Source organism: Globicephala melas, chromosome 14 (genome assembly GCF_963455315.2).
Source record: "Globicephala melas chromosome 14, mGloMel1.2, whole genome shotgun sequence".
NCBI lineage: Eukaryota > Metazoa > Chordata > Mammalia > Artiodactyla > Delphinidae > Globicephala > Globicephala melas.
Window position 1 is genome coordinate 32151046 of NC_083327.1, and position 21854 is coordinate 32172899.

Genomic DNA, 21854 nt, shown 5'->3' on the forward strand with positions numbered 1-21854 from the left:
TGAATTTTCTTAAATTTACCAAGCCTTGGTTTGTGACCCAAGATATGATCTACCCTGGAAAATGTCCCATGAGCACTTGAGAAGAAAGTACATTCTGTTGTTGTTGGATGGAATGTCCTATACATATCAATTAAGTCCATCTTGTTTAATATGTCATTTAAAGCTTGTGTTTCTTCATTTACTTTCATTTTGGATGATCTGTCCATTGGTGAAAGTGTGGTGTTAAAGTCCTCTACTATTATTGTGTTACTGTCAATTTCCCCGTTTATGGCTGTTAGCATTTGCCTTATGTACTGAGGTGCTCCTATGTTGGGTGCATAAATATTTGCAATTGTTATATCTTCTTCTTGGATTGATCCCTTGGTCATTAGGCAGTGTCCTTCTTTGTCTCTTGTAATAGTCTTTATTTTAAAGTTTATTTTGTCTGATACGAAAATTGCTACTCCAGCTTTCTTTTCATTTCTATTTGCATGGAATACCTTTTTCCATCCCCTCACTTTCACTCTGTATGTGTCCCTGGGTCTGAAGTGGGTCTCTTGTAGACAGCATGTGTACAGGCCTTGTTTTTGTATCCATTCAGCCAGTCTATGTCTTTTGGTTGGAGGATTTAATCCATTTACATTTAAGGTAATTAGCGATATGTATGTCCCTATTACCATTTTGTTAATTGTTTTGAGTTTGTTATTGTAGGTCTTTTCCTTCTCTTGTGTTTCCTGCCTAGAGAAGTTCCTTTAGCATTTGTTGTAAAGCTGGTTTGGTGGTGCTGAATTCTCTTAGCTTTTGCTTGTCTTTAAAGGTTTTAATTTCTCCATCGAATCTGAATGAGATCCTTGCTGGGTAGAGTAATCTTGGTTGTAGGTTTTTCCCTTTCATCACTTTAAATATGTCCTGCCACTCCCTTCTGGCTTGCAGAGTTTCTGCTGAAAGAGCAGCTGTTAACCTTATGGGGATTCCCTTGTATGCTATTTGTTGTTTCTCCCTTGCTGCTTTTAATATTTTTTCTTTGTATTTAATTTTTGACAGTTTGATTAATATGTGTCTTGGCATGTTTCTCCTTGTATTTATCCTGTATGGGACTCTCTGTACTTCCTGGACTTGACTATTTCCTTTCCCATATTAGGGAAGTTTTCAACTATAATCTCTTCAAATATTTTCTCAGTCCCTTTCTTCTTAACTTCTTCTTCTGGGACCCGTATAATTCAAATGCTGGTGCATTTAATGTTGTCCCAGTCATCTCTGAGACTGTCCTCAATTTTTTTCATTCCTTTTTCTTTATTCTGCTCTGCAGTAGTTATTTCCACTATTTTATCTTCCAGGTCACTTATCCGTTCTTCTGTCTCCATTACTCTGCTATTGATTCCTTCTAGAGAATTTTTAATTTCATTTTATGTGTTTTTCATCATTGTTTGTTTGCTCTTTAGTTCTTCTAGGTCCTTGTTAACGTTTCTTGTATTTTCTCCATTCTACTTTTGAGATTTGGGATCATCTTTACTATCATTACTCTGAATTCTTTTTCAAGTAGACTGCCTATTTCCTCTTCATTTGTTTGGTCTGGTGGGTTTTTACCTTGCTCCTTCATCTGCTGTGTATTTCTCTGTATTCCCATTTGGTTAACTTACTGTGTTTGGGGTCTCCTTTTCACAGGCTGTAGGTTCGTAGTTCCTGTTGTTTTTGGTATCTGCCCCCAGTGGGTAAGGTTGGTTAAGTGGGTTGTGTAGGCTTCCTGGGGGAGGGGACTGGTGCCTGTGTTCTGGTGGATGAGGCTGGATCTTGCCTTTCTGGCGGGCAGTGCCGCGTCTGGTGATGTGTTTTGGGGTGTCTGTGACCGTATCATGATTTTAGGCAACCTCTCTGCTAATGGGCGGGGTTGTGTTCCTGTCTTGCTAGTTGTTTGCAATGGGGTGTCCAGCACTGCAGCTTGTTGGTCACTGAGTGGAGCTGCATCTTAGCGTTGCGAGGGATATCTCTGGAAGAGCTCTCACTGACTGATATTACGAGGGGCCGGGAGGTGTCTGGTGGACCAATGTCCTGAACTCAGCTCTCCCACCTCAGAGGCTCAGGGCTGACACCCAGCCAGAGCACCAAGATCCTGTCAGCCACACAGCTCAGAAGAAGAGTGAGAAAAGAAAAAAAAAGAGAGAAAGAAAAAATTTTAAAAAAATAAAGTTTTTAAAATTAAAAAATATATTATTAAAATAAAATAATAAAGTAATTAATTAAAAAAAAGAAGAGAGCAACCAAACCAAGAAACAAATCCACCAATGATAACAAGCACTAAAAACTATACTAAAAACAACGACAGAGCCCTAGGACAAATGGTAAAAGCAAACCTATACAGACAAACTCACACAAAGAAGCACACACATACACACTCACAAAAAGAGAAAAAGGAAAAAAAATATATATATATATATATATATACACATATAAGAGGAAGAGAGCAACCAAATCAATAAACAAATCCACCAATGATAATTAGCTCTAAATAGTCAACTAAGACAAACATAAAACTTGAAACAAATTAGACACAGAAAGCAAACCCCAAGTCTACAGTTGCTCTGAAAGTCTACCGCATCAGTTTGGGGATGATTCACTGTCTATTGAGGTATTCCACAGGTGCAGGGTACATCAAGTTGATTGTGGAGATTTAATCCTTTGCTCCTGGGGCTGCACAGATTTCCCTTTTCTCTTCTTTGTTCACACAGCTCCTGGGGTTCAGGTTTGGATTTGGCCCCATCTCTGCATGTAGGTCGTCCTCTGGCTTCTGTTCTTCACCCAGACAGGCGGGGGTTAAAGGAGCGGCTGACTCGGGGGCTCTGGCTCACTCAGGCCGGGGAGGGAGGGGTATGGAATGTGGGGTGAGCCTACGGCGGCAGAGGCTGGTGTGACGTTGTAGCAGCCTGGGGCACGCCGTGTGTTCTCCCGAGGAAGTTGTCCTTGGATCACGGGACCCTGGCAGTGGTGGGCTGCACAGGTTTCCGGGAGGGGAGGTGTGGATAGTGACCTGCGCTTGCACACAGGATTCTTGGTGGCTGCAGCAGCAGCCTTAGTGTTTCATGTGCGTCTCTGGTGCCCACGCGGATAGCCATGGCTCACACCCATCTCTGGAGCTCCTTTAGGCAGTGCTCTGAATCCCTCTCCTCGCTCACCCTGAAACAATGGTCTCTTGACTCTTATGCAGGTCCAGACTTTTTCCCGGACTCCCTCCCAGCTAGCTGTGGTGCACTAGCCCCCTTCAGGTTGTGTTCACACAGCCAACCCCAGTCCTCTCTGAGATCTGACCTCCGAAGCCTGAGCCTCAGCTCCCAGCCCCCACCGGCCCCGGTGGGTGAGCAGACAAGCCTCTCAGGCTGGTGGGTGCTGGTCGGCACTGATCTTCTGTGCAGGAATCTCTCCGCTTTGCCCCCTGCAAGCCTGTTGCTCCGCTCTCCTCTGTGGTTCCTAAGCTTCACCCCTGTCACTCCCCATTTCCGCCAGTGAAGGGGCTTCCTAGTGTGTGGAAACTTTTCCTCCTTCACGGCTCCCTCCCAGATATGCTGGTCCCGTCCCTATCCTTTTGTCTCTGTTTTCTCTTTTCTCTTTTGCCCTACCCAGGTACGTGGGGAGTTTCTTGCCTTTTGGGAAGTCTGAGGTCTTCTGCCAGCATTTAGTAGGTGTTCTGTAGGAGTTGTTCCCCATGTTGATGTATTTTTGATGTATTTGTGGCAAGGAGGGTGATCTCCACGTCTTACTCCTCTGCCATCTTGAAGGTCGGTGTAGAGGAAATTCTTAAATCACCCTAACACTGACACTGTGTAAAAGAAGTTGGCACCTACCTCGTAATAGCAGAATGAAATCTCTACCCCTCTCTCTCAAGTAGAGAAAAACTAGACACTAAAATCAGGACTCAGATGAATTTATGTGGTAAACAAGAAATACAAAAACAGGAAAGTAAATCACTAATTTATTGGGCATTATGAATTAGAACAAACACATGGTAAGAATTTTATTGTGCTACTATATTACATGTCATGTATGCTTTACTTAATCTTTCTGAAAGAATGTATTGCCATGACCATTATTTAACATTCTGGTCTGAACTGTTTGTTTCAATCTTTATGAATAAAAACTTAATTACTTACAAAAACAGTGTACTCTCTTTCACTTTGTGTTAGTCAGAAATGTGCCCTGGCAAATATAGTCCATAAGAATGTTTTCTCTGTGCCTTGTTCTGAGCTGAACTCTCACTTCCCTATCGACTCCATCCTCTGGTATTCAGTTTCCTAAACTGAAAGGTGTGTGAAAGGGTCAGACCCATATCTCTCATTCTTTCTTACATTCGAACTTCTAAGCCATTTTTCTTACCAACATATTATATATACTACAGTTCAGAGAAAAATAGGTTTTGTTAATGATACCTCCCACCTTTTTTAGAATGCAATTACTGAAAGAAACACCATGCTTCAAAAAGCATAAAAACATGAAGAACATTTTTTTAAAATTCACTTTCTCTGATGTCTTAAATATTTAAGGATGTGTACCCTTAACAAATTTTTAAATAGTAATATAGTCATTTCTCTAAAGATTGCTGGTTAACCATATTTACAGTAAAGACATTAGGAAAATCATGATTGTTGTTGATTTTTTTAAAAAAATGACATTCGTGTAGGTTGAACATTGATGTTTTTCAATGTTTTATAAAAGTTTCCATGTAAGTATAGACTATAAAAGAATTAGGTCACTAAGTACTACATGTTGCTTTCTGATATTAAAAGTACTTTAAAAATTATCTGTACTGCCTAATGTCAATAAGTTATCAAAGTTAAGTACTCTTTTCACATGAGTGACTTCTAGATAGTTGAAGGAACCTGTAATCCTACTTTAAATTTTCTCTTCACCAAGCTAATCAATCCCATTTCTTTCCATCAATCTCCCTCATTAATCCCTGGCTCATATCCTGTCACACAGAAATATGTAGAAACATGCATGAGAACTATATACACCAGCTTCAAGGTAATGGATTGAGAGGCAGCACAGAAGTGACAGAAGAGGGAAAAAAAATTAGCAATACTTTTCAAAAGAGAAGAACTGAAGCAAATAAGGCAAAAATTACTACTTGTTAAATCTGTATGGCAAGTATAGGAGTGTATTACATTATTTTCTGAAAATTTTCCATATTCTTGAAATACTCCACAATTAAAAGTTTTAATTAAGTTTTAAATAAACACAGAAGCCTAATAAGAGAGAGAAGAGTTGTGAAAGCATCAAACTGAATGTCTGCCAAATCGCAGGTTCTGAAAGCACTACTGAAAATGCTCAGGCTTATGAGAGACTGAACGCCGAACATTTGGGTGCTCTTTTAATATTGCTACCCATAATGTGCTTCAATTCCATTTAACCCAAATCAATTCTGCCATTTTCAATCCAGAGTCCATTCTCCATTCTCCTTAGCATAAAAGAAAGAAGAGATCAAGTAGTTAATGAACTCTATATTCTCTTTTAACATCCTAGTAACTGCCCCAAGAAACACACTGTTGAATGTAGCTTAAAAACTGTTTTTGCTAACCTTTATGTTTCTTCAAGGATACGCATCACAGATCCCACAAACTCTCTTTTCTTTAATTCATTCTTAGTTCGTGTACTCCTTCTCCATGTTCAATTTATATTTTTTAAAAATATTCAGGCACAGCAACATCAGTTTCTTGAGATACCTCTCTCTTCTTGATCATCAGAGTTATGTATGAATACACCATCAGTATTACATTCTCCAGAGACCCAGACTCTGAAGATCTACCTTTGTGTTTATACTCTCAGACTATGAATCATACAAACCTTTTTTTCTAAATTACAGTTGCCAGATTAGCAGATAAAAATATAAAGTCAAAGTTAAATTTGAATTTCAATTAATTTTTTAGTATAATATGTCCCATGCAATATTTGGGACATACTTACATGGGATATATTTATACTAAAAAAATTACTTGTCGTTACCTGAAATTCGAATTTAACTCTGCATCTTGTATTTTATTTGGCAAACCTACTCTGAACATTCAAAAATCTGTATGCCTTCACTCTTCTGGCAAATACTGTATCTTCTTAAGTCAAGAATAATAGTTAACAAGAGGTCTCAAAATTTTTGAAATAGGTACCAACTCTTTAAAAGTTCAAATGAGAAAAATGAACAAAAAGTAAAAGATTAGACAAGTCTGTAGTGGTGACACATTTTAATAGATCATTTGTGAGGGCAGCTGCAAAGACCTGAGAAACACCAGGTTCACCAGGGTGAAAAAGTAAACTTCAGGATGGTAATCTAACTAAAGAAGACTGAAGCCTAAAAAATCCCACAACGATCTGGAAAAGGAGGTGTTAACTGAAGTGTTCTTTCTTCCACTTTTTATTCAGCACTGATTAAAAAAAATTATACTGCATCTGGTGAAAATACTTCTACCCATCCATTAACTCATTCATTCAACAAAAACATTCAGGGACTTCCTGGTGGCAAAGTGGTTAAGAATCCGCCTGCCTATGCAGGGGACACGGGTTCGAGCCCTGGCCCAGGAAGATCCCACATGCCACGGAACAACTAAGCCCATGCACCACAACTACTGAGCCTGCGCTCCAGAGCCCATGAGCCACCACTACTGAGCCCACATGCCACCACTACTGAAGCCCGTGAGCCTAGAGCCCATGCTCCGCAACAAGAGAAGCCACTGCAATGAGAAGCCTGTGCACCGCAACAAAGAGTAGCCCCCGCTCGCCGCAACTAGAGAAAGCCCACGCACAGCAACGAAGACCCAACGCAGCCAAAAAAAAAAGAAAAACATTCAGTGGGGACACAGTGATAAAGTTGCTGAAGTGAAAGTCCCCTCTCTCCTTGTTAGTAATATTTTCTTCTCTATTGGATGATTTCCAAAACCCCAAAATATGCTGTAGCTGCTCCCATATTTAAAAACTCCACAGCCCTTTTCAATTAACACCCCACTTTTTTGATCGCTATCTACAGCAGACACTCCAGTCCTATCAGGCTTTAACCTGTACTATTCCACCAAAAGAGCTATAAAGGTCACAAATAAGCTCAACATTGCCAAATTCAGTTACTTCTCAGTCCTTGTTTGATCCCTGTCAGGAGATTTTGACCCAGCCCTTCTGAACAGTTGCTTCACTTGGCATCTAGGACACCAATATGTCTTGTTTTTTCTCCTACATTATCTCTTGGCTCTTTCCACTCTTCTTGGTTCCTCCTCATCCTCCTATCCTTTAACACTGCTTTGCCCCTAAGCTCAGAGTTCAGACGTTTTCTTTAGCTACAGTCATTCCCCATGTGATCCTTCAGTCTCAAGGCTTTAAGTATCATTTATATTCTAACACCAAATTCTTATCTCCATCCTGCGCACCTCACCTGCACTCCAGATTTGTCTACCCATGCCTCTTCCACATCTCCACTTAGATGTCTAATAGTGAGCTCAAACTTAAAACTGTCAAAATTTATCTCCCATGCAAACCTCCTCTTATGGTCTACCTCACTTTAATAAATCACAACTCCACTCTGCCTGCTGCTCAGACCAAAAAACTTGGAGTTATGCTTTACACCATCCACCTTATCAGTAAAGTCTCCCAATTCTACCTTCAAAATATATCCAGAATCTGACCACTTCTCATCATTACCATCTCTTCCCCAGTTTACTGCAATGGCCTATTTAGTCTCCCTGTTTTCACCCTTACTCCCTAACAATCTAATTTCCACATATAAACAAGAATGATTCTTTTCTAAAACAAATAACATTGTGGCTCTCCTCTGCTCAAAACCCCCCAAAGGTTTCCCATATCTCTAAGTAAACTTCAAAACTCCCAAGGCATCTGGCTTTCTCCAACCTTTTGATTTGATCCCCTGTAACTCTCCTCCTTGCTCATTTTGGGGCATCCACACTGGCCTTGCTGCAGTGATATAACCATACCAAGCAGATCCCTCTGGATGAACACTCTTCCCCCAGATGCCACAAAGGTAGGTCCCTCATTTCCTTCAGGTTGCTGCTCAAACATCTCTTTACCAGAGACGCCTTCTCGGACCACCCTATCTAAAACAGCACCCTTTCCTTCATCCTTCTGCACCCAACCCACTTTACTTCAAGGCACTTATCACTGTGCTTGTTGTCAGCTACATCCAATAGAGTAAGATCCCCACAAGGGTGGGGACTTTGCTTTGTTCACTGCAGTATCCAAAGCACCTCAACAGTGCCTGGGGCCTTGTGCAGTCTCGGTAAATATTTGTATAATGGCTGGATGGATGGACTGACAGGAAGAATAAAGGGAAGCCAAAGCTGCCACAAAAAAAAGAGGCAGAATTTACAGGTCTGGATTCCTATACATTTATTTTTTGAAGCTTATATCATCTTTATTTCAAGACCTCAAAAATATAGTTTCACAGAAATTAGCTTAATTATTTGATTAATTTATTTCAGTCCCTAAGAAAAGAGGTCTTACAAACAAGGAAGTTTACTCAAACACAAAAGAAATCAAAAGCTACTGTGATTTATTCAACTCATGATGCCATTCTTTTCAAAGAACTTATATATGCAGAAACGTAATTCTTATTTTGGGGGTAAGTTTTTTTCAAAATCTCAAGCTAATAAAGTAGAAAAGCAAAAGCAAGGGTAAAAGGATAGTCAACAGTTGCTAGAAACTCTAGGGTAGGAGTGGGCTCAGCAGGAATATCATAGTAGAAGAATGCAGGAACAACTTTAACTCAATTGATATTTCTTAACTAGTATTTCCACTGCATGCTGGACACCAGGCTGGGTGAACCACAGTGAGCAAAATCAATCTGCTACCTGCCCTTGCGAAGCTCACAGCCTGGTGGGGAAGACAACCCAATTAAATAAGCTATCTCAATACAAACTAAGACTGCTATCTATAAAAGGAGGCAGTAATGAGTGTTATCGGAACACAAAGCAGGTGCCTCTAGCCTAGCAATAAAGGAGGTTGGGAAGGAAAAGCAGCTTTCTTACTTGAGACTTCAAGGATGAAGTGTTAGGTAAAAAGGGCAACATATTCCAGATGAGGGGTGAGAACATTTCACACTCAAGGAACTGAAAAGATGACTGGAGCATAGCGGTCAAAGAGTATGTAATGTGGCAAGAGATGGAGCTGGAGAGATAGGTAGGAATGAGGTCATGAAGGGCCTCATAAGTTATGTTGTTTAGAAATTGTTCTAATAGTAAGAGAAATCTTCAGAAGAGTTTTTGACTTGAGCTGTGTTTAATAGACATTACTATGACTGCAGTACTATGGACCACAGGAAGGCAAGACCTGAAGCAGAAAGATACTAGGAGGTTGCTGCAGTAATCCAGATGAAGAGATGAAGATGAGGAGATGATGGGTTCCTGAAACGAAGTAGTGGTAGTGATTTAGAGAAAAGTGGAGGAATCAGGTAATTCAATTAAATTTATTTGGCTTACTCTGATTATTTCTATCTGTGGTGGGGAAGGAGGCAAGGACCTCAGCTGACCTCCACATGTATAGATCAGGTTGATGACAGAATTCACTGAATTAGGGCTCAGTTTTTCTTGGGTAGGGGGGGCAGTTAGGAATATCATGAGTTCAATCTCGGATGAGTTGAGTCTGAGATGTCTGTATGACATTCAAGTAGAAACGGTCAGTAGGGGCTGAATATTCAGGTGTGAAGTTCAGGAGAGAGGTCTGGATACAAACATGAGAATCATAAAGAGTATCATGGGAAGAGATAAAAATCACCCAAGGATTTGTGTGACGACTAAGAAGACAAGAACAGCAGAAGCTGGAGGAACATGAGACTTTACAGAATAAATGGGTAGAAAGGTCTATAAAGGAGATTCTGAACAACAGGAGGCCAAATAAGGCCAGGGTGGTGTCTCTGAAACCAAGGAAAGGATAAGTTTTAAGGAAGAGGTATGGTCAACCATGTCAAAGGCTGTCAAGACATGTGGTAAAATGTCCATTGGATATAGAATTTTAGCTATGTTCTTCCAGTGTTCTGTTTCTAATAAATACAAACAGAGGAGTTTTCAAAACCTGGTGTTCAGCCAAGCCACCCCTCAAATTCCTTAAAGAATTTCATTGAACAGTCTCCCAAAGCCAACATCTTGACTATAATCTCCAAGAGTGCAAAAGTGATGTATGTCTTCTTTTCCCTGGTACCCTGTATGGTTCTTGGTCTGTGCCAAAGAACTCAATAAGTATCTGTTCAATGATGTGTACTCAGAGTATTACTGTGAAGCTTTCCAGAATTGATTTTTAGGTTATTCTTTACCACACCAATCTTCAGAGTAAAAGCATTGCTAATAGTTTTGCAAAGCTTCCTTCACTCCTTAAAGAACGCTCAAAAAGAACGTTTAGTGAGCCTCCCTGGTGTCAGAGGTACTACTTAAAGCAGGTCTCATTTTAGAAAATATATGTGCACTGGGAAAGGATGCACTGAAATTATTTTTGCAGATTGTATACTGTCATTAATTTATTCTTATAAATCATTTATGTAGACTTTTATAATTAAGTTTCTTAAATAAAGATTAAGACATACTTATATCTATCAATATTTATAAATAAGAGTAGCATTTATCATTTTTACATTGTTCTATTTGATTGGCTTGTTGGACATTTTATTCACTTTCAAGAATTTTTCTACAAGGACAAGTTGTCTCATTGGTAAGCAAGGATTTCCTCACCTGGAATGGAATATAAATTTTCCTTTATCAAATTCATATGCCATGTTTCTTAGCTACACACAACTGAGTAACTTGCTAGTTACTGACTTCGTTTGAAAATGACCTAGCAAGTCTTTGAAAATGCTGGAAAACATTAGCAACTGCCTCCCTGACTACTCCATAATCCTGAGATAAACTACCTTCCTTCTTTTGAAGTTCTGGTGTAATAAGATAGATATTATCCAAAATTAAGAGGCTCTTGAATTCATATGCTTTAATATAGAAGTTCTTCACAATATGAATTGGTGGCACTGGAATCACTTGGGAGTTGCTTGAAAATAGACATTTCTAGACACCATCCCCCAAGAGTATGATTCAGCAGTTTGACAATCTTTGGTTTAGTCATTAAATAACTAGGTATGAACTTTCTTCTCTTCAACTATAAATATTTCTTGTCAATTATCTTATTAAAACATATCCTGAGAATGCTTACTGTTACCGGTAATTGTCTTACATATTATATCTTTAAATCATGTACCTCTCAAAATTGCACCCTTATTTTCCATGTCAGTTCAAACCTTTGATGATGAATGCAATTCCTAAGAATTATCTTTAAAGAGGAAATCACAGAAGTGGAGGAAAACTAGTCAAAAACTCCAAAACCAGGAAGATAAAATGGGAATCTATCTTAATTTACAAAGGTCTCCAAGAGTTATTCTATTCAAATAACAACAAGGAGAGACAGATTGTAGTAGGAAGAAGCAGAATAAAAATAAAAAGAAATTAATTCAGATGCCAATTTTTGTTTGATGGTAGAAAATCAAGCTAACTTCTCAGGATATCAATTTTCTGATCAATAAAATGAAGAGGAATAACAAAATGATTTTTTATGCCCCTTTCAGGCTGAATGATCTGACTAAAATCAGAATACTCAAACATGGGTTGAATTGCATTAACTCTGAATCACAGAGACAGTTTCAGAAATAAATTAGGACAACCTATAAGACATTACCACAGCCAACGCAGAGCTGGAAAATGAACAAACAATAGACAAACTCACTTAAACATACTTGCTCATCTACATGCAAAATACTCAAATGAGATGGTACATATTGAATTAATGAACATCTATATGGGTCTGTCAACTATGTGCTAAGTATTATACCAGGCAAAAGAAATGAGAAATAAGATCCAGTCCCTACTTTAAGTAACTTTAGAGTATAACACACAATGCCTCCCTTTGGATGATTACTAAATACATATTAGATACCTTATTCTCTCCTCCTTGGTAATTATGCACTTTTTCTTTCCATAAATGTCTTTGCTGTTAATTTCAGTTTCAGGTAGATATCTGCTCAAAGTTAAAAACTGTGTCACATTACATCAAGATTATTCTGTACTTAAAGGGCTCATGTAAACTACCTCCCCATGGTAGGTACTATGGGGCAATAAATTTACTTCATTAAACAAGTACTATACATTTTCTAATGAATATGCTTTGTGCATAGAATGCTTATGAATTACAAGTTATTAACACATAGATCACTCAGACCAATGTAAAAACTGGAAAAATAAAATATTATTTTTCAGGTAGAAACTGATTTCCAATTGTGAATTTTACAACTAAGCCAACTTTGCAAAAAGAAAACTTACTCCTCTTAACTGGCAAAACACTAGCATGCATACCATCTTTTTTATCAAAGGCAAAAATCAAGTCATACTGTGCAAGTAAAATAATCTGCTCCTCTTTCAATGCCACTTACATATAAACACTGACAATAACTTATTCTTGCAAAAAGCCTTGCTTAGGTCAACTAGAGATCCATGACATGAGGAGGAGCCCTAGTCCAGATTCTCTACTAAAAGGGTGATGGACTACAAAAAGTTCCATAAGTACCGACATCCTATGTCTCTTGATTTCCTAGGCCTAGCATAGTGCCTGGTACATATGAAGACATAAATAAGTGAATGACGAATGAACAAAAACTAAAACTATTCAGCAGGGATCACAACTTAAGCTATGAAAAATTAATTCATTTAAATAATATTATTTAGCTTACACTTAACTGGTATCTCTAAGAAGCATTTTTCTTATGCAAGAATATTATTATAATTATCATTAAAAATGAAAGATACATGAAGAGAAGCACGATCCAGAGTGGAATCAAAAGCTGAATTCTCAACTTCTGAGAACACTTTGAAAATCAGAAAAGTGATTTCAATCTATGAAACATGCAATCTGGTGATGGTGACCGCTCTTCAATCTAATCTTACTTAGGAAAAGAAAGGCAGAAAATATGATTACTAGTTTGAACTACACATGTGATACCATTCATATAAAATTTTTAGCTTCCGCTAAAATGTTTCTTTTAAACTAAATAGCAAAATACACGAACACACTGGAGTCAATGAATGAGTTAATGTGTGATAAGAAGCCTATTTAAAAGAACTGCCCACGTACCCACAACACCTCAGCACGCTTGTACATACAACACTTATTTCGAAGTAACATTCTAGACTCCTCGATTGCTAAATTCACCATGGTCCACTCCCCACCCACTTTATTTACTTTTCAGTGTGGAGGTAAAAAACACAAGGAAGCTGATTTCTCTCCCAAGTCCACGTGAAGAAAACGAAAAAGTTACTACATTTTTGTAACGGGAAAAAAACACAAAAAACCCCCCAAAAAAAACCCTAATGAAAACAAATTACCCACGCACAGGAAAAATTTTAAAAAATTACCCATCTGGTCATCACGTTGTGGCCTAACACCTTGGCAACATGTGACTCTGGTTCATTTTTTGATTCCCAACCCCACCCTACAAATTCCACGAAAAGGACGAGACTATCCTAGACCACAGACAAGTCTCCGGCCCCGAGAGGGATGACAGGTCCGGGCTTGCCTCCGGGGCCGAACGGGAATCGTCCAAGGGGCACCCTGGCCCCGCCTCCTACCGGCTTCTCAGGGCCGCAGCACCCCTTCTCCTCCTCCCACTTCCTTCTCCTCACCTCTCGGCCCCGGTTCATGCGCTTCCCATCTCTCCGCCAGTTCCTGCCTCCGCGCCTCCCTCCATTTCGGTTTGATCTTTACTTCCCACGCCGGGTGAGGGCCGGAGGGCAGTGCAGAGGATGCCAGCGGGCAGCTGCCCCGCCGCGTCCTAGTCCGCACCCCACGCCGGGCTTGCCGGGTCCCCTCCAGCCACGGGGCAGGGTACGCGAAGACAGCCGGACAGCCGGACAAACCCACAGATCCGGAGAGGAGGGAGGGGGCGGAGCAAGCGCGGGCCTACACGTCACCCGCCCGCAGCGGCGCCAACGTCTGCACGTCGGCTCCCCCAGCCCCACCCCCCCGCGTGCGCGCGCCGCCGCCCCGCCCGCCGCCCGCCCAGCGCTGAGGGGGACCAGGCCTGCGGCGAGGGCGCGCCCCCTGGCGGGCGTGGGCGCGGGCGCGCGCGTTCCCGGGACTCGGTGTCTGTGGGGTGCCCTTGCGAGGCAGGGCCTGCCACCTCCAGATCGCTACCTGAGCATCTTTCCCTGTAGTTACTTGAGTCGGCTCCATCTTCTCCCCGCCCTTCTCTGTGAGGTGAAGACACGGAGGAGGTAATTCCTATTACAGGTAAAGTAGAGAGGAGCCCTGAGTATGAGTGAAGAAACAAGTAATTGTCATTGTCATCGCCAGCCAGAAATCCTGGCTGCTGGTCACTTTATATACGGTTCCTTCCTTTCAAGTCCCGCCTTCCTTAAGCTTTCTGGATTCTCAGTTTAGTTCTCTTAAAGTTACCTCTTCTAGTCGGTCCTTTTGTCGGACGAACCCCACCAAAAACAAAATGCCTGAAGATTCCCTGGCTCAACTGAATCAGGAAGATGACATTAAGAAAAATTAACCTCAAGAATGTGCTGTATGTGTGTACAGTTCTAGGCTAAAAGCCGGGCATGCAAAGGCGGTATGAGTTAATAATGTGCTGTGGCTCCTTTTTTCACTTCCATACCCCTGTCGTAAGGAATGTGCCTTGACACCTCATAGAACCGTGTTTTATAGTGAGGCAGCCAATAGTGATCCAATTATACACTTCACTGCCCAAACTACTTATGTAGTTCTGCGTTCAGTTCTAGATCAGGCACTTTAAGAAGACCTCAAAGAAGTTGGAATTATTTCAGAGAAGAGCAAAATGATGAAGAGTGCTCAAAAGCATGACAAATGAAGAAGTACTCTTTGAACTTAGGAAGATTCTCACAGAAGAGAGAAAGCTACTGGGACTATCTCTAAATATGTAAAAACTCATCGTGTAACATAGATTTGTTTCATGTGGTCTCAGGAGATGCAGACTTGAGGGCTTCCCTGGTGGCACAGTGGTTGAGAGTCCGCCTGCCGGTGCAGGGGACACGGGTTCGTGCCCTGGTCCCGGAAGATCCCACATGCCGCGGAGCGGCTGGGCCCGTGAGCCATGGCGGCTGAGCCTGCGCCTCCGGAGCCTGCGCGTCCGGAGCCTGCGCTCCGCAACGGGAGAGGCCACAACGGTGAGAGGCCCGCGTACCGCAAAAAAAAAAAAAAAAAGAGAGAGAGATGCAGACTTGAGAGAAACAGATTTCAGACCTGAAAAGAAGATTCCCCTTCTAGCACTCGCCAGAGGTGTCTGCTTTAGGTTACATTGATGCCTTGACCCCTGGATTTGACTTTAAGTAGATTCTGAAGGCTTACTTAATAGGAACTAGGTGCGAGGGATACAGGCATCAAGAGAAGAATTAGTTGATGGTTTTGTTAAAGGCGTTTACAGCTTTGAGAGTCAATCAGTTCATGGTTCCAGCCTTAGAATTTACAGGTTAGCTCTGAGACAAGTCAAATGCATCAAAAGGTAAAAAATGCAAGGAGGCTATATGATAATGAGAGGTACTAACAATAAGTTCTAGGAGTTTACATGACAGATTGTTCTCATCACAGTTTCAGAGACTTAGGGGACAAGAAGGAAATCGAAAATAGACTGCTTAGAACTGCCCTGTCCAGTAGGATAGCCACTAGCCAAATATGAATATTTATACTTGAAATGTGGCTGGTCCAAATTGAGACATGCAGTAAGTGTGAAATACACACCAGATTTCAAAGATTTAGTACAAAGAAAAAAATGTAAAATAGCTTAATTGTTATATTGATGACATGTTGAAATATTTGGTAGATATTGGGTTAGTATATTAAAACTAATTTCACTTATTTTCACTTTTTTAATTTGGCTACTAGAAAACTTTTAAATTACATATGTCGCTTGTATCTTGTTCTATTAGATAGTCCTGACCTAGAAGGAAATATACTTCATTGAACTCTAAGAACTATCTTTGTACCCTTTGTAGTCCTTGGGGGATTTTCCAAAACATTAATGGAAAGACAGTCTGATGACAAGATTCCTCATGAAGAGAAGGAAGACTGTCCATAAAATATGCCATGAGCAAAGACAAGGAAACAAGACTGCAGATGCATTCTGTGGTGAGTAACCTGTTTGTCTATAGTGGAAGGTTCTTATTAGAAGGTAGTGACAAAGTCAAAATTGGCTAGAAACTGGTCTGTAAGGAGAGACTCAACTTTGAATTTAGTTCTATAGGCAGTTGGGATTTGGCAGTTACCAACTGGGATTGTAAGATTATCTTGGCAATATTGAGTATAGTGGGTTGAAATTAATGGGTGGTTGGGCAACCAATTAAAACTCATTGTACTTAAAAATGTATTATACCAAAAAATGTTCAATAGAGGGTTGATTTAAATAAATTATAGCACATCTATAAAGTGGAATCAATTGATATGGAAACATATCAAGATATACAATTGAGTAGTTTACAAAACAATATATATACAATATGACCCCATATATGAAAAATTAAATATGTATGTGTATGTAACTAGATCATTTGACTAAAATTACCTTAATTATTCCAAAATTGTCTCAAAAACAAAATCTCAGGGTGGGGTATTTTCAGTGGCTCAACGAAGTCATCCATATTTTTGGCTCTTTCATGTCTGTGTTCCATCATATTAGCAAATTAGCCTTTCAGTCTCAGCCTTTGTCACCTCATGTGTTGTTGGCATGGGTTAACAAGCTCCAGACTCATTTCCAGCCCATCAGTCTCTTAGTATCTCAGTATGTAAGACCAGTAGGTCTGCCCAGCTCATTAGTGTCCCACAACCTTAGCTTATAGGCCTTTTTTGGTTTTACCTATTCTCAGTCCAATGTCCTGCCGTCTTCCCTACCCCAGCTTGCAACATTGGGTCTTAAAAGTCCATCTTTGATAGACCCCAGTGCAGTTCCTTACCTGGAGCTGACACTTAACTGCTGGAGGACACCGAATAATAAAAGACTCAATTCTAGGGGCTTCCCTGGTGGTGCAGTGGTTGAGAGTCCGCCTGCCGATGTAGGGGAAACGGGTTCTTGCCCCGGTCTGGGAAGATCCCACATGCCGCGGAGCGGCTAGGCCCGTGAGCCATGGCTGCTGAGCTTGCGCGTCTGGAGCCTGTGCTCCGCAACGGGAGAGGCCACAAGGGTGTGAGAGGCCCGCGTACCACAAAAAAAACAAAAAAACTCAATTCTAAAATAAGCCTCCCTAAACTTTTTAATGAACTGAGTTGGGAAGGAAAAAAAGATCACTACCATGCAGACTGTTGGTTGCCTACCCAACCACCATTTTTGTCCTCTTCCTCACTTAATAAAATGAATTTGTTAAAGTTCCAAAGAACTAAAGAAATGTGAGCTCCTCCCATTACCCTGGTAGTAATTCTATTTCTGTTTGAATAAGAATGTTGTAGAGGTGGTCACATGTCCAAGGGATAGTCAGCTAGGGAGGATTCTGCAATATGTTTTATTCAAATGGCAAAATATATGCTTATAAAATATAGAGAGTTGTTCTTGGGTTTCTGTTCCAGATGGTGAACTTGGCATACCATCTGCCAACTATTCTTTCCTAGACACTACTGAAATAAAAATGTAGAAGTAGAAAAACCAAAGAGTAAATAAAAGAATAAAGATATGTGTGTTTTTATGTACGTGCTTATGTTAAGGAGAGGACAGTAGGTAGAGAAGGGGAGAAAAGTAAATGAAATTTCAACAATTTCCTGGATAAAAAGCTAATAGTAGTGATTTGACTAGTAATAACACCCAAAACGAACGCCTAAAAAAATATAGTGAAGACGCTACAAAAGAGTTGGTTGGGAGCATGGCAGAGGGCAGAAGTGAGAATAAGGGCTGAAAATGGAGGTAACATTCTAAATATGGTACAAGTGAATCAGTCACAATACACATTTCCTTCTCTCATTCATGCACACTGTGAGCAGACAAAGACACATCTGCCACCAGACAAAAACAGAAACCAAGGGCTTCCCTGGTGGTGCAGTGGTTGAGAATCCGCCTGCCAATGCAGGGGACACGGGTTTGAGCCCTGGTTCGGGAAGATCCCACATGCCGCGGAGCGGCTGGGCCCGTGCGCCGCAACTGCTGAGCCTATGCTCTGGAGCCCGTGCTCTGCAACAGGAGAGGCCACCGCGATGAGAAGCCCACGCACCTCAACGAAGAGTAGCCCCCACTCACAGCAAGTAGAGAAAGCCCACATGCAGCAACGAAGACCCAATGCTGCCAAAAATAAAATAAATGAAATAAATTAATTAAGAAAAAAAAAACAGAAACCAAAAGACCCCAAAGTCTCCTCCAAATTAATTGCACAAATAGTAGAGAAGAAGTGAAAACTTTTATGTTGACAACACAGAGCAAAACCACTATTGTTCAGGCATTCAGAGCCAGCATTCAGAGAGCCAGCTAGCTACTTGGCCACCAGTCCTAAAGTGAAACCTGATTTCTGGCCCTGCCCTGGCCGTGTATTCACAATTTCCACACAGGAGAAAGAGCTGGAAGACATCCTACTTACTAAAAGCAAAGGAAAACCACATCAATGACCAGCTCTTTTTATGAAGGAACATACAGTGAAGAATCAACAGGCAAATCAGGAAAATCACCATTCTGAAAGAGAAAGACAGAGAAAAACAGAGTAACTAACTCCAAAGGAAGCCATTAAAATTCAGGAAATAAAAAAGGACATTTTTTAAAAGCACTCCAATTTATATACTCCAGTATTCAGGATATATTGGATCTATAAGATACAAACCAAATATTCTGAAAAAAGAGCAACCACAGAAGAAAATAGAGTTCTGAGACACTAAAAACATGATTACTTAAATAAAAAATCATTGGAAGTATTGGAGATAAAAATCAAGGAAATCTAGAACATAAGATAAAAGACATAAACAGAAAACATGAAAACAGATGAGTCATGAAGAACCAATCCAACCAGCCAATTTAATCAGTAGAAGAGAAAGAGATTTTTTTTTAAGTGAGAAAAAAAAAATCAAGAATAAAATCTATGAATAATAATAATAATAAACCTGCAAATTTTCCAAACATAAACATTTTACCAACAAAGGAATAAAAATAAGACCTACTCAGCAGCACTGGATCTAGAAGACAATTACAGAATATTTTCAAAGTTTTAATGGTAGATATTTTTCAGTCTACAGCTCTGTACTCATTCAATTTATCAATTAACTAAAAGAGCAAACTAAAGATATTTTCAGTTCAGCAAGGATGGAGAACTACAGAACACTTTCCTCTGGTATGATCTTTTAGAAAGTTACTTGACCATATACTCCAGCAAAATAAGGGCAAAAACCAAGAGGAAACCATGGAATTCTGGAAAAGGTGTATCAATCCTAGAAAAAGGCAAAGAAAAAAATCATGGAAGAGTGCCGTGCATCGTCTAGAGAGGAAGCAGTGTAGATGGGAGCACAAAGCTGAAGGGTTCAAGGAGCAAGTCTTAGAGGAGGAAATGCAGGGGCGGGGGCAGGGGTGGGTAGAGGGGGCATTCAGTAGAATAGATGGTAAGGTAGGGGATTTGAAAAAAATGAAGTTGTAGTAAATCAAATGGTGCAAGGATAAAATGTAGACAGGGGTAGTTCCTTAAAAGAAATTCAGAAAAGATATTACCAGGAAAAGGATCAAAACAAAATGTATCCATTATACTTAGGACTGGGAGGAAGAAAGAGAGCTAGCAAAGGAGAAGAGTGGTCAAAGAGATAAGTGATAAGCTAAGATATATAGAATTATTTTTTTAAGTCATCAACAAGGTTAATTCCTGCTCAAAGTCAAGGAGAGGAGAGACTGGATAAATGTCCTTGGAGATTTAGGTGATTGATGAATTGGAATCACTTTTAGTAACCTGATAAAGATGGAATCATATGGAAATGTAAGCGAGTAAATGAGAAGTGGGAAAATGAAAGCACCACTGATAATCATTTTTGTCTAAAAAAGCAAGGCAATACATGAAGAAATATTAGAGTCCGAGAGAGACTTTTGTCTGTGTGTGGTTTTTTTTCTTTTTTTTTTTTGCGGTACGCGGGCCTCTCACTGCTGTGGCCTCTCCCATCGCAGAGCACAAGCTCCAGACGCGCAGGCCCAGCGGCCATGGCCCACGGGCCCAGCCGCTCCGCGGCATGCGGGATCCTCCCGGACCGGGGCACGAACCCGCGTGCCCTGAATCGGCAGGCGGACTCCCAACCACTGCGCCACCAGGGAAGCCCTGTGTGTGTTTTTAAGATAGAAGAGGAGGGGCAAGGATTGATAAAGGGAAAGAACCTATAAGAAAGAGATGAGCTAAGTAAGGAAATAAGGAGGTAAGGGCAGACAAGGATGCACTGAAGACCATGGGTGAGGTTTTTCTTTATCTTGGTAGAAGGAAGTTTTTCTGTGAGATAGGACAGAAGAAGTAGAAGATGCTTGAATATACAGGAGTAAGTTCAAGGTATTGAGGTATGTGTAGCTATAATAATTTCCAAGTTGAACATATGAAATGAAAGTTATGCATCTTTTAGCAGCCTTGAAATTATGAATTGTTCAGTGGATGAATATTTTTAACTATTTCTTATAAGATAATAAGATACATTAAATTTTCATAAAATATTACAAAATACAAAAGCCAATTTCAAGGATGCAGTCAAGGTTAGGTATTAAAAAGCAACACCACTCAAAGTCAATATAAAATATGTGATGAAAACTACTATTCACCCAGTTCTTATTTGCTGTTTTAACTTGATATCCAATTGGTTTTCCCAAATGCCAGGTGATACCCCGTGGTCAGTGTGAGAATGCATTTGAGTATATGTTTGTGTGTGTGAATGGGACTTTGGGGAAAAAAGATTAGAGGCAGTTAGCTTCAAAACTAATTTTTAACTAGTCTTTTGATAGCAGAAGCTAGGTCTGGTTGTCTTATACAAGCAAATGATCCACCCAAAGTTTGGGACTGAAACATGTTTATTCCTTAAAGTACTGTGTGGGAAGGGAAGAATCATTCTGTGCTAACTGTTGCCATTCTATGATTACTCCCATGGATAAGGTGGGAAATTGCTTAAGCTATATATAATGAGACCCAGAATAACAGTAGCTTAAACAATAGACATCTCATATACAGGATGCATGGATGATCCTAGGATGTTGTACTTTCTTTCTCGATTTATTCATCCAGGGACACATGCACCTTCTCATTGCTCTGCCATTTCTAGGGTGTTGTCCTCATTTAATAGTCCAAGATGACTCACAGTCATGACCATATTCCAAGTAGCAGTCCTAAGGAAGAGGAGGAACCAAAGGACATCCCTTGGGAAACTGAAAGTGTACCTATCACTCACAGTCACATGGCCATACTGAGTTGCAAGGGAAGCTGGGAAATGTGGTATTTATTTCAGGCAACCCTGTACTAAGTTAAATAATCAGGAGGTAGGAAATATTTGGAGACAAATGTTTCACCCAGAATACTTTCCTTCTTAATTAAAGCAAATATACTGGTATTAAACAGATAAGAATAGCCTCTCTTCCCTTCTTACCAGAACTGAGCCAAAGGGAACAGAAGAGAATGTCAAGAATAACTTTTATCTCTTTCTAACACATAAAAAGTGAGCTAGTAAAAACTGGCAGAATGAAATACTGAACAGTAATTACTTTAAGGATTAATTTTTCCTGAAGTTTAACCTATTCTTAAGCATGTTCAATGTCGTCAAAGTGAAGTTTTCATTCATTCTACCCACAAGAAATTAAGCATATATCACAAAATCCACACTTTGCTAAGCAGTGTGACACATTCCAAAGAAACACATGATATGATCTCTAGTCTCAAGGAACT

General features: G+C 40.1%; 1 protein-coding gene across 3 annotated transcripts in view; it reads right to left on the minus strand.

The window, feature by feature from the left end:
- The window catches only part of ASCC3 (activating signal cointegrator 1 complex subunit 3), a 333519-nt gene extending 319580 nt beyond the window's left edge, over positions 1-13939 (minus strand). The window contains exon 1 of one of the 3 annotated variants that reach the window (XM_030882956.2): positions 13665-13932. The gene's annotated coding sequence lies outside the window, so the exon portion shown is untranslated. Of the gene's footprint in view, positions 1-13664 lie in introns of all 3 variants that reach the window. The other 2 variants (XM_030882957.2, XM_030882960.3) reach the window with 2 other exon arrangements.
- Between the last annotated feature and the right edge of the window lie 7915 nt (positions 13940-21854).